Below are 13,388 nucleotides of genomic sequence, written 5' to 3' on the forward strand. Positions count from 1 at the left end.
GAATGAATCAGACCATTAACCTGTGTGCTACACACAGAGTGTCTGTGTGTACATACTGTGCGTATACAATATTTATAGCTATCTGAGGATGTTTTCTGAGGAGGGGAGGAGTGGGGGTTAATGCAGATTACAGCTTTTATGTGTTCTGCTATCCACCCCTATACACTCACACAATTGCTGGAGGCTGGATTGTTCCATTAGCTGGGATTGCCCACTCCACTCCCAGGGCTACAATTATTGATCGCTCTTCCTCTCTCTCTCTCTCTTTCATCCAGCACTGCAGTGGCAAGGGCTGCAAAAAAAAAACACCCCCACTGGCTGAAGCTGCCTCACTTGCAGCCATTTTAGTGTGGGGGCACCAAGCAAAAACAAAACCCACAGAAAAAGGGAGAGAGGCGCAGTCTGAATGAGGGCAGCAGCCGGCCAGCGCTCCGACAAGTCCGGGGGGATTTCCCTGCAGTAGCCGCCTTTTTGAGTAAAGTAAGTGAACAAGCTCCTTCCTCTCTGCCCGGTGATCCCACAGGCAGCTCATCCCCTTCCTGTTAAGTATAGTCTTTTACACCGGGCTGCACTCAGGCGGCTCTCTGCCTCGGTACGTGTTACAAATGCAATGTGTTAACTTTATGCAGTGCTGTGTTTGTTAGTGTATGTGGGGTGGGGGGGGGGGGCGCGGAGGAGACTGGTGCTAAGGGAGAAATGCAGGACCAAATCTTTTGCAACGGTTTGAATGATCAGGAACAGATTCAGATAGTTGGACTAAGTTTGTTTCCTTGCACTGTGTGTGTGTTTGTGTGTGTGTGTGTGCGCGCTGTCTTATTTCTGAAATGCAAGGCTGAGGACTTGTTCTGTTTGGAACTGAGAACCATACTGAACTTTCCACACGCGTGGCTGCAACTCTGCAGCTTGAGCTGTGTGTGTGTGTCAACCTTCTTCATTTACCTGTGCAGTCAGGGTTCCCAAACCCTTCCAAGAGGATTCCTCCTCACTGTCCACCACTGTTTGGGATCACGCACGTTTCCCCCCCACTGTGCTGGATATTTGCACTTGATTCCCCCTCCCCACTTGCAGTGACCACCCCCCCCCCAAAAAAAATTCCAATCAAACGGGGGCAGAATTCACAGGATTAAAGCAAATTACTGCGGATGCTGGAATCTGCAACCAAAAGAGAAAATGTTTGTCAAAGGGTCACCTGGATTCGAAACATCAGCTCTTTTCTCTCCGTACAGGTGCTGCCGGAACTGCTGAGATTCTCCAGCATTTTCTCTTCAGGGGCAGAATTCGCATCTGGCTAGTTGTAGCCGATCAGGCGTATGAGGAAATGCTTATTTTTTCTAAAAAAAAAGAAAAGTTAATTCAGTCATCAAAGGGTTAAGGAGCAAAATAGCAAGCCGCTGAGTAAATGTGCCATCCATATTCCAGGAGCTGTCACTTCAACGACATCAGATTAATGTGGTAATTGCAGCAGATCAGTAGTTGTCATAAAGGCATCTCGCTGATAAATTATCTCAGCCAGTGGAAGTGGGGTTGGGGGGTGGGCGGGTGGATTATGCGGTGTGAAATTAGCAGCGAAGGGCGCTTTCCGTTGTTGTTGTTGTGTTAAGCACACAGAGCACGTTGCCTGGACCGAGATTGGGTTTATTCTTGCGTTAAAGGGGATATTTGCTGCCGCAGAGACTGACTCATGCTGGAGCTGTCACTTTCAGCACCCAGTGGGCAGACGCACAATGTCAGAGCGACAACAAGCAAAAAAAATCTAATTACTTAAAGCCTGGCTGCTTCCAGGGGCCACTTCTGTGATCGACCCGCAACTTCAGGGGACGTTAGAAAAGTTGACTCTTGTCTTTTCGACTCATCCTTAGCAATCCACGGAAGGCGAAGTTAGATTTTTTAAATCCTGCTTTTTTTTTGAGTGTGCGTTGTTGATTTGGCCGTCAGAGCACCGGCTTTTCTTTCCCTCTGCACGAAGTAAGTAGACCGCAAATGCTTTCTGGAACACCACAATGACACCAAGTGCCTTAGCCAGCACTCGCTAGCTCACAGCAAGTCTTTCAGCTTAGTAATATATTGTCTTGTCTTTAAACGCGATAAAAAAAATAGACATTACTAAAAGATTTGGCAGGCTGGAGGTAAGTTTCTGAAAAGCGGCTTTGTTCGAAATGGAATCAATTGATTGTGCTTATACATAAAATACGCCCACTTCCTTCTTGAAAGCATTGGCATCTGATGTATGTTAATTTCTTAATTTAGGCGTATATTTCTTCAAAAGTGAAATGCAGTGCTTTGTGCAGCGGTTTGACCCTATGTCCTTCACCACACTGTGTTCCTGAGTGTGCACTGATTCTCCCGGGTACACTTTCACAACCCCCATCTATTGGAGTGTTTGTGACTTTCGCAGCAAAACGTATTCAAATAAACCCGCCCCGCATTGGAGTCCCCAGGACAGCGTAAATATGCGACTGTGTGCCACAGAAGAGTTTTTCTGCTAAACTTCCAGTGTCCATTTACCGTCTCCATGCGTGAAAATACATTAACACCGCTAGGATCCCTCAGGATAAAACAAGCTGGGGCTATGTTAGAGGTTTTAAGAGTGCGTGTTCTTCTGGTTTTAGATGTGACGGACGCAAAATAAGTGTAAAGAATTCATGCAACTCATACCTCACTTCGTATTTTTTGATGAAGATAGAATGCGAATGAGTATTTTATTGTAACTGTGACAGGCAGTGACCTGTTCTCTTACCTGCAGTAAGAAGAAAGCTTTTTTTATATATAGAATGCATCGTACATTCAAAGGCAGTGTAATTCTTATAGAGTAATGGACAGATATGAAGTCTTATAACGGTAGTGGGTGCATTATAAAAACATAATACTTGGCAGTAGCAAATGCCAGTCCATCTAATTTTTCATGGTCTCAATTTACACACACACATATAAAACTGCTCATTTTCAGTGATTTAATTTCAATATTAAGAGCTGCTTCAGGCCTTTGTGAACGGATTTCAGGGAATGAATGTCCTAAGTGTTTTAAAAAAGCAAATGCATGGTACCAGTTATTGAGTAGTAACTAGGTTTTTAACAAGGTTTTTTTGCAGCAGTACAGTGAATGACGTGTAATTTCCATGAATGAAATGGACTGTGGAATTGATAACACTGGAATTGTAGTGACTGCAGTCTATTTAGATCGCTGCACACTTTAAAAGACAAATACATCTATAGGGCTGCATAAAGGTGCTGACAATTTTAGATAGGTAGGATTTGCATCAGTGGCAAGCGCACCATTAATCTAATACTGACAGTGGGATTTTCCTTTCCTCTTCTGTGCTGCAATCAGGGAGGAGTTAGCATAGTGACTGTACGGAGGGGACATGGAATTGACAGGCAGGGATAGGGTCAGAACAATTTCACCCTCCCTCAAAAACAATGATAGAATATGGATGAGCACCTTCAGGAGAGGGAGGATATCTGCAGGAGGAGACGGACACAGTAGAAATAGAGCATCGGGGGGCCTAAAGTTTGGAAGAAAATAGTCAAGCCTTACAGAATTTTTGGATTCCTGACCTAAGCATGGAAAGGGCACAGGGACTGAATAATGCAAACTTGTAACAAAAAAAATCAACTTTTTTTTGGAGCTGGAGAGGAATGGATGCATTTGTCATTGCTTTGTAGCCTCTAGTTATCTGCCACAGATAAACTTCCCTGAATGAAGAATGATGAGAAGAAAATGCTCCATGTAACTTATTAAAATGAGGGATTTGTACAATGCTGTGTTATGCTTTATATGTATATTGAAAATCAGGAGGAACACATTCATTTAAGATTTAATTCTTCGGTGAAATAGAAGTATGTAAACAATCTCTCCAAAATAAAAGTATGTAGGCAATCTCTCCCTAATTGTTCAATGTGCGTTTCATTTCGACAATGGGATTTTTGTGGAAAATGTAATCCCTACAATACCCAAGTGTTACCACAATGTAATTCCAACACTACCTCAGTGTTACCACAATGTAATCTCTACAGTACTCTAATGTTACCACAATGTAATTCCTACAATACCCTAATGTTACCACAATGTAATTCCTACAATACCCTAATGTTACCACAATGTAATCCCTACACTACCGTAGCATTACCACAATATAAACCCTACAATACCCTAATGTTACCACAATGTAATCCCTACACTACCCCAGCATTATTACAATGTAATTCCTACAATACCCTAATGCTATCACAATGTAATTCCTACAACACCCCAGCATTACCACAATGTAATTCCTACAATACCCTAATGTTACCACAATGTAATCCTTACAATAGCCTCGCGTTACCACAATGCTATTCTAGTCCAGTGTCAGGTTCTGCACTTACAAAATGGAGTCTGGTTTTAGGAATACGCTACAGAGTATGAGTCAGTGCTGAATGCAGTCTGCTCTGCAGCACGACTTTCCGAAGCACCTGATGTCAGGCACCCACCACTTAGGACCAGAACTTCTAGAATTATAGGGACAGCAGATGAGAAAACAAAGAAATGGAATTTATGTCATTAATGATTTGATGCTTCCATGCATCATTCTCTATCTGAGAGGGCTAGATGCATCATCCATTCCCAATCCTCTGCCCCCCCTGATCTATACAGTATAAGGTGGCTAGGGAACTGGATGATTCAGCCTCCAATGCATTTTCCTTATCTATGGAAAGTACCTAGACACATGTTTCTAGAATGGCATAACCAAAATCATTGGCTTGTTGCATGAGTAAATTATAATCATAAGTCCATGTCTTACATAACAATGAAAGCCTTAGAGAATGTTGTGTGTTAGCTCTATGGGGTTGTGATGCAGATTTGTGACTGAGTTGAGCTGTCATGAGGAAGAGATTGACCTTAGATTCTTACGCTCTTATTTAAAGCAACAATTTTTTTTAACCTTGTGAAGGGGCAAATATTTTTTCCAGACTCTTTGCAGGCAACTAAAATTTTCACTCGATTCCTGCTTGGCTCGATTAAGGTATTGGCTGGGGGATTGTACGTGATGGGGTTGGGCAAAAATTAAATTGAGAAAATAAAGAAATTGTGAGAAATGCACATGTAGATAATTTGTGAATAGTTTGATTTGCCCTCAAGATAGCCTTTAAAAATCCATTCTCGGAATATAGGCATTATTGGCAAGGCTAGCATCATATGTAGGCCAGGCTGGGTAAAGGTTGTGGGATCCCTTCTGTGAAGGACATTAATGGACCAAATGGGTTTTTACAACAGTTCACCAGCTCTGTTGGTCATTTTATCTGGTGCCTACTGACAAATCATTTGATCTGTGAACTCAGTTTACCGATTTGGTGTGGTGGGATTTGAATTGATGTGGAGATGCCGGCGTTGGACTGTAAGAAGTCTGATGTTGTCAGAAGTCTGACAACCTGGTGTTGTCAGACATCTTATGGGATTTGAATTCACAGTAGAGGGATGGTGGATGGGTAATTGGCATGGAAGTTTGCCAGCATGTCTCCATGCCACTTTCCTGGAAGTGGGATAGGAGCATAGAATAGAATCCATACAGTGCAAAAAGAGGCCATTCAGCTCATTGAGCCTGCACTGACAACAACCCTACCCAGGCCCTTTCAGGTAACCCCATGTATTTACCCTACTAAGCCCTTTGATACTCGGACTCAATTTAGCTTGACCAATCAACCTAATGCGCACTTTTTTTGGACTGTGGGAGGAAACTGGAACACCCGGAGGAAACCCTCGCAGACACGGGGAGAATGTGCAAGCTTCACACAGTCACTCAAGACCAGAATTGAACCCAGGTCCCTGGTGCTGTGAGGCAGCAGTGCTAATCACTGTGCTGCCCCTTAGCAGGAGAGTGGCATGGTAGCACAGTGGTTAGCAGTACTGCCTCACAGCGCCAGGGACCCGGGTTCAAATCCTGGCTTGGTGCACTGTCTGTATGGAGTTTGCGCATTCTCCCTGTTTCTGTATGGGTTTCCTCTGGGTGCTCCAGTTTCCTCCCACAGTCCAAAAGGCTTGCTGGTTACGTGCATTGGCATGCTAAATTCTCCTTCAGTGTACCCAACAGGCACCAGAGTGTGGCGACTATGGGATTTTCATAGTAACTTCATTGCAGTGTTAATGTAAGCTTACCTGTGATACTAATAAATAAACTTTAAACTTACTAGCTCACAAGTAGCACATACCAATTAAGGTAAATTTATGACCAGTTAATGCCAATTATTAGAGGCCAAATGGAATGTTCCAGTTGGCTAGTAGACTCCCTGCAGATGTGGGAACAGGTCAGACCTGGCAACTGTGACTAGTTCCTAGATTGTATTCATGAAAAGTTTCTACACTAATATGCATCCAGTCCAACAAGAATGATGCACTGCTGGACTTGGTTCTTGGAAATGAGGCGGACCAAGTAGATCAAGTGTCAGTAGGGAAACAGTTAGGCGACGTGTCCATTGTCTTGTAAGGTTTAGGATGATGATAGAAAAGGAAAATGGGCAATCCAAGTAAAAATAATTAACTGGGGAAGAGCCAATTTCAATGGGGCAAGAACGGAGCTGGGCCGGTTAGATTGGAATGTAAGTTTGGCAGGAAAAGCTAAAAGACCATAAGATTTGGGACCAAAAATAGACCATTCTGTCCATCATGTCTGCTTCACCATTCAATGTCATGGCTGATTTGATATAAACTCCACTTTCCCACCTGATCTCCATAACCATTGATTCCCTTACTGATTAAAAATCTGTCTATCTCAGCTCGAACATACTTGACAAACTAGCCTTCACAGCCCTCTGTGATAAAGAATTCCACCGGGTTCACTACCCTCTGAGAGAAGAAATTCCTCCTCATCTGTTTTTTAAATGGATGATCCCTTATTATGCCTTCTCATCCTAGACTGTCCCATAATGGGAAGCAACCTCTCAGCATCCAGCCTGTCAAGCTCCCTGAGAAACCTATGTGTCTCAATAAAGTCACGTCTCATTCTTGTTGAACAATGGGCTACCTTCAAAACAGAAATGGTCCAGACACAGTCAATGTAATTCCCTTAAAAGAGAAAGATAGGACAAATAAATCCAGTGCTCTCTGAATGAAAAATGAGATAGAAATTATGTTAAGCAAGTAAAAGTGTGCTTATGAGAGGTGTCAGATAGAGAATACAATGGAGAACCAAGAGGTTCAGAGAGAAGGTGAAAGCGTACATTAGAGAAGCGAAGAGGGATTATGCGAAAAGACTGGTTGCCAAAATAAAGCAGAATCCCAAAGTCTTCTGAGGGCATGTAAATAGTAAAAGGAGGAATAGGACCAACTAGGGACCTATGAGGGAATGTACACATGGGAGCAGAGGGCAAGACTGAGGTATTAAATTAATTCTGTCATTTGTACCTCTCATTACCAAAGAAGTAGATGCTACCCAGGACATGTTGACAGGTCAGGAAGTTCTGTCCCTAGAAGGGCTCAAAATTGATAAGGGGGAAGTGTTGAATAGTTTGACTGTACTGAATGTTACAAGGACCAGAACCAGATGAGATGCATCCAAAGATATCGAAGGAAGTGAGAATGGAAATTGCACGGGCATTGCCCGTAATCTTCCAGTCTTTCTAGACTCAGAGGAGGTGGCAGAGGACTGAAGAATTGCAAATATTATGTCCTTATTCAATAAAGTTTGTAAGGATAGCCCCAGCAATTACGAGCCATTCAGTGGTGGGCAAGTTTCTAGAAGCAATTATTTGGGATAGAATTAGCAGTCACATAGAAAAATGTGTTGATTAGGAATAGTTGGCATGGATTTGTAAAGGGAAAATCATGTTCAAAGAACAAAGAACAACACAGCATGGGAAACAGGCCCTTCGGCCCAACGAGCCCGCGCCGCCATTTCAACATTGTGAGTCCCCTCTCCACCCATGACCCTTGTCTATGCTTATGGCACTCTACATTGGAAACCAGATTGAGGGGAGACTAATTTAAGGACAATTTGTTACACCAATCAGCCTAAGAGCACATCTTTGGGGTGTGGGAGGAAACCGGAGCACCCGGAGAAAACCCACGCAAGCACGGGGAGAATGCGCAAACTCCCGCAGACACTGGCCCAAATCCATGTGTCTGCACAGCAAACAGTGATAGTCACTGAGCTGTCGTCTTGCCCAGCATCTGGTCCAGTTTAAGCGTACACTAACGACGTGAAGCACTAGGCTACTCTCGAAACATCCAAGAGCAGCCCACGCACGACCCACCGTGTGTATGCCCCTTGTTGGACAGCAAGGCAGACCGAAGCACCTGTGGATTAAAAGAGAAAAACATCAATAACATGCGCATCTTAAGCAAACATTCAAGGGAATCCCCAGAAGCTCAAAAGTAAAACAAGTGAGCCAGAAAATATGTTGGAAGGTCCATAGGAATCAATTGATTCCCAGGGACGTCCCAAGGCTCCTGATCCTTATTTAAAACAGTCTCCTATATCCCGCCATCTCCATCCCGCTCATGTGCCTGTCTAAGTATCTCTTAAACAACTCCAGCATGCCTGCCTCCACCACCTTGCTTGGCAGAGCATTCCATACCCCCACAACCCTCTGTGTGAAAAACCTCCCTCTAACATCCGAATTATACCTCGCCCCCCCCCCCCCCCCCCACCCTAAGCCCGTGGCCCCTCGTAATGTGTATTTCCAATCTAGGAAAAAGGCTTACCACTGTTTATTTTATCTATACTCCTCATAATCTTATATACCCCTATTAGATCTCCCCTCAGTCTCCATCTTTCTAGGGAAAACAGCCCCAATTTGCCCAATCTTTCCGCATAACCCAGTCCTTCCATACCAGGCAGCACCCTGGTAAACCTCCTCTGCACTCTCTCCAGGGTCTCCATGTCTTTCCGGTAGTAAGGCGACCAGGACTGGACGCAGTACTCCAAATGTGGCCTAACCAACATTCTATACAACTGCAACATTAGACTCCAGCTCTTGTACTCTATACCCCTTCCTATAAAGCCTAACATACCATAAGCTTTCTTCACAACCTTCTCCATCCGTACTGCCACCTTCAAAGACTTGTGCACTTGCACCCCCAGGTCCCTCTGCATTTCTATACTCTTTATAGGTCTACCCTTTATCATATAACTCCCTCCTACATTATTTCTCCCAAAATGCATCACCTCACATTTATCAGGATTAAATTCCATCTGCCATTTATCTGCCCAATATACCAGCCTATCTATATCCTGTTGTATTGCCTGACACTGCTCCTTAGTGTCTGCCAGTCCAGCCATCTTAGTGTCATCTGCAAACTTGCTGATCACACAATGTACTCCCTCATCCAAGTCATTTATGTATATTACATTGACTTCCTCACACAGTTCAGGGTTAGGACCCCCAGTTAATCTGATGTGGGGGTCCCAAACCAAAACTCAAACTCCTGCCCGTCATCTGGATTGCTGTGTGAATTAAGTTATCAGAGAAGTAAGTTGATTCAGACTCAACTGAAAACTTTCCAGAGGTCTTGGAAGGATTCAGGTGGTGAAGGGCTCAAATTAAATGAAGATTTCTATTTGATTTGTTTTCCCAAGCAAGGAGGAGCAGGAGATTAAGGGTCCATTGTATGCTGCCACAATAGAGCCTCAATTGTTGAAAGTACATATTGTTGGTGCAGGCCAACATTTTCCATCCATTTCAGTTAATAATGGGAGCGCAGAATCTGAAACCTCACCCTGCATTGTAGCTTGGTGGTGGAACTCTGATCTCTGAGTCAGAGAACGGTGGCTGCAAGTCCAATTCCAGAGACTTGAGCACAAAATCTAGGTGGACACTCCAGTACAGTACTGAGGGAGTGCTGTGTCATTAGATGTGCCTTTTGGGTGAGATATTAAATCGAGGTCCCATCTACTCTATCAAGTGGAAACAAAAGATCCCATGGCACTATTACAGACAATTGCAATAGTGGTCCCTCGCTTTATTCATTCTTTAACCGACATCACCAAACTGGATGATATGATTGTTATTATGTTGCTATTTGTTGAAGCTTGATGTGGGTAAATTGGCTGCTGTGTTTCCTACACTACAACAGTGACTACTGTTTAAAAGTACTTCACTGGTTGTAAAGAGCTCTGCACATCCTGAGATTGTGAAAGGCACAATAATAATTGCAAGTCTCTTTTTTTCCCTGTCTCTTTTGTCATTTAAAGTAGCTGTTTTGATCGGGTTAAGGGAAATTTGTGGTGGAAAAATCATCTGTAGATGGAGTTAGCTTGAAGAATTATATCTAAATATATCATTCCAGAATATTGTACGATCTTAGCAAAATTATTCATCAGCGAAATACAACGATTCTCTAGTCTCTCCATTTAAAGTTCTACAGAAAAAAGTTGTTCCTTTCTTTTCTCCTTTTGAGACGTTGGCTGGAATGTTACCGGCATGATTCCGGGAGCGGGCAAGGCTTGGAGAATGGCACTCTCTGTTGGCCTCAGGCGGGATCATATGAACATTGGGCAGATGTGCCGGTAAAATTCCGCCTGACGTATCTGTTGGCTAAACGTGCAATTGATAGCCTCATTCTCTGAGTTGTTACAGAGGCACGGTCATCACGGTGGGAGCCACAAAGCATTGTTTTGCCAATTGATGTCTATCTTCACTTTTGGAAAACATTTGCTCAGTTCTTAGCCTTTGTTACCCAACTGCGACCAGGAACTCACCGTGTGGCGAATGCAAGGGATAGATTCACATCCTGCGATCTGTAACGTAGCACACTGGAACGCAATTATTCTTTTGTGCAATTGTTATTTTTACTGAGGCGTTTGACAAGAAGCAGCTTGAATAAAAAGTGAATTGACGTTCAGTGATTTTTTTAAAACCTCAGTTTTTCCTAGCAAACCATTCCTAATTGAATTTGTAAACATTAAACCTAGTCAGCACTCAAATAAATCAAATGCAATCATCTGCAATGATTACTCTAATTACTCCTTTCCAGCAAATTAAAATTAGTTGAAGAAAAACATTTTACTTTAAAATGAAACTAACTTGCAATAGCAAGTATTTCTAACTGAGAATAACGCAAGTCTGTTCTATCAGTGTATCATGTTGGAGTAGGACATTTCACAGTCTATACCAATAGCTGGAGTTTTACTGCAACCTTCAATGCAAAATATTTTTGTGCTGTAACTTGCTAATAAAGATGTAATGAGGGCAACAAGGCCCCTGGGACCTCAGTGAATGGCAGCACCAGTATCAAATACTGGTCAGAATTTTCCAGATATTTCTGCTGGTGGGATATTTTGGTCTGCCGACAGTGAACCCCTGGTATGGGTTTCCTGGTAGGAGGGGGAGTGCATGGATTGGGAAACCCCATTAACAGCGGCGGGATGGGTGTGTGGAAAATCTCGCTGTGTTCAACTTTGGTCTCTTCTTCTAAAGAATGATGTAAATGCATTAGAGACAGTTCAGAGGAGGTTTACTAGATGAGAAGGTTGTCTTTTGAGGAAAGGTTGGACCGATTGAGATTGTTTCTGTTGGTGCTTAAGAAGAGTGATGGGTGACTTGATTGCAGTATGTAAGATCTTGAATGACCTCAGCAAGGTGGATGTGGGTGAGTCCAGAACTAGGGGGCACTGATTTAAGATTGGGCATCACACTTTTAGAACAGGGATGAAAAGACTTTTTTTTCTCTGAGGGTTGTTCATTTTCTAGGCCAGAATTGAGGCAAAGGGATGGATGAGGATGATAGCAGATGCGAGAAGGTAGAGGCAGGGATGGGCAGAGAGGCAGAAGCAGACATTCTTGGTGATGGAGAGGCCATGCAACTGAAAGCTTAGGTTGGTGTCAATGAGGATGCTAAGGTTACAAACAGTTTGCTCCAGCCTCAGGCATTTGCCTGTAGAGGGATTTTTTTGTTGCTTAATTCTTTCCAAGGGGGTGGGCATCAGTGGCAAGGTCAGCATTAATTACCCATCCCTAATTACCCTTGAACTATTGTTTTGCTAGGCCATTTCTGAGGGCCATTTCAGGAGAAGGGGCTGGAGAGTGAAGTTGAAGTCAAAGATCAGCCACTTATTAAATGGAGGATCAGCCTCGAGGGATTGTATCACTTACTCCTGCTCCTATTTCTTAAATTGCTATGTTCAAGGAGTGTTCAAATTCACATCAATCATTGTTGTTTGTACATGTTGTCTATGAAGTGAATCAGCCTGTAGTATGAAAGTGTTCATCAGCAATAAACAATGCCATGGGCCTGAAATTACATGTAGGCCAGATCAGGTAAGATGGCAGATTTCCTTCCCTAAAGGACATTAGTGAACCAGATGGGGTTTTTTTTTACAATAATCAGCAATGGGTTCATTGTCATAATTAGACTTTTAACTCTGTCATAGTGGGATTTATATTGATAACTGGGGAATGGATTTTTAGGTGGGGGAGGGGGACTCAATGACAATGGCCGAATGCAACCAGGATTGTTCTGTCAAGTCAGGGTTGATCCATTGCAACCCTCTCAGTCAGGGACAGAACATCCTGGCCAGATGTTTCCATCTTCTCAATATTTAATTAGTGGAAATTTCTGCATATCCATAATTAGATATTGAATAAACAGCGTGACAAATTATAGACAGTGGAAGGGGTCAAGGGAGGTGGTAGTGATGTAGAACCACATGTTGTCAGCGAGTTGTGGAATCTGAAATCGGTGTTGTGTTTTCAAATGATGTCTCTGAGACGCTGTATATAGATGAGACATGGGAGATGGCTGAGGCTGTATCACTGGATGTCCCCAAAGGTAATGGTGCAGAAGTGGAAAGAGAAACCATTGCAGGAGGTTCTCTGATTACATCTGGCTAAATAACAACAGAACAAGGTAAAGATGAAGATACCATTGCATAAATCTAGGAAAGAAGTCAGACATAGAGGCTGGGTTTATACCACCTTGCTCAGAGAATTCCGTTTTGCAAGCCGCCAATGCCCGGGCAGGTATGCGGGTAAAATTCTGGCCAGAGAGTGAAAGCCTGCACTTTAATGTGTAAAGTTTAAAGCGACTCATCTTAGAGATTTTCTAGTCAGAATCGTGCACTTAGATTGCTAACAAGGTTGCTGGCTTTCTAATCTTTCTCGTTATGCAATTGAGAATCCTTAGAATTCAGTTGTTGAATATGTTCAAGACTGAGATTGATAGAATTTTGAACTCGAGGGGAATCCAGGAGAAGGGGCTGGAGAGTGAAGTTGAAGTCAAAGATCAGCCACTTATTAAATGGAGGATCAGCCTCGAGGGATTGTATCACTTACTCCTGCTCCTATTTCTTAAATTGCTATGTTCAAGGAGTGTTCAAATTCACATCAATCATTGTTGTTTGTACATGTTGTCTATGAAGTGAATCAGCCTGTAGTATGAAAGTGTTCATCAGCAATAAAAATATATACAAGAATAA

The 13,388-nt window shown here is 43.0% G+C and overlaps 1 protein-coding gene across 4 annotated transcripts in view; it reads left to right on the forward strand.

The window, feature by feature from the left end:
- The first annotated feature begins 236 nt into the window (after positions 1 to 236).
- The window catches only part of sv2ca (synaptic vesicle glycoprotein 2Ca), a 171,884-nt gene continuing 158,732 nt past the window's right edge, over positions 237 to 13,388 (forward strand). For 2 of the 4 annotated variants that reach the window (XM_080189310.1, XM_080189313.1), the window contains exon 1: positions 1,574 to 1,965. The gene's annotated coding sequence lies outside the window, so the exon portion shown is untranslated. Of the gene's footprint in view, positions 481 to 539; positions 593 to 1,573; positions 1,966 to 13,388 lie in introns of those variants that run through there. The other 2 variants (XM_080189311.1, XM_080189312.1) reach the window with 2 other exon arrangements.

Source organism: Carcharhinus amblyrhynchos, chromosome 5 (assembly GCF_965287045.1).
Source record: "Carcharhinus amblyrhynchos chromosome 5, sCarAmb.v2.hapA, whole genome shotgun sequence".
Lineage (NCBI taxonomy): Eukaryota > Metazoa > Chordata > Chondrichthyes > Carcharhiniformes > Carcharhinidae > Carcharhinus > Carcharhinus amblyrhynchos.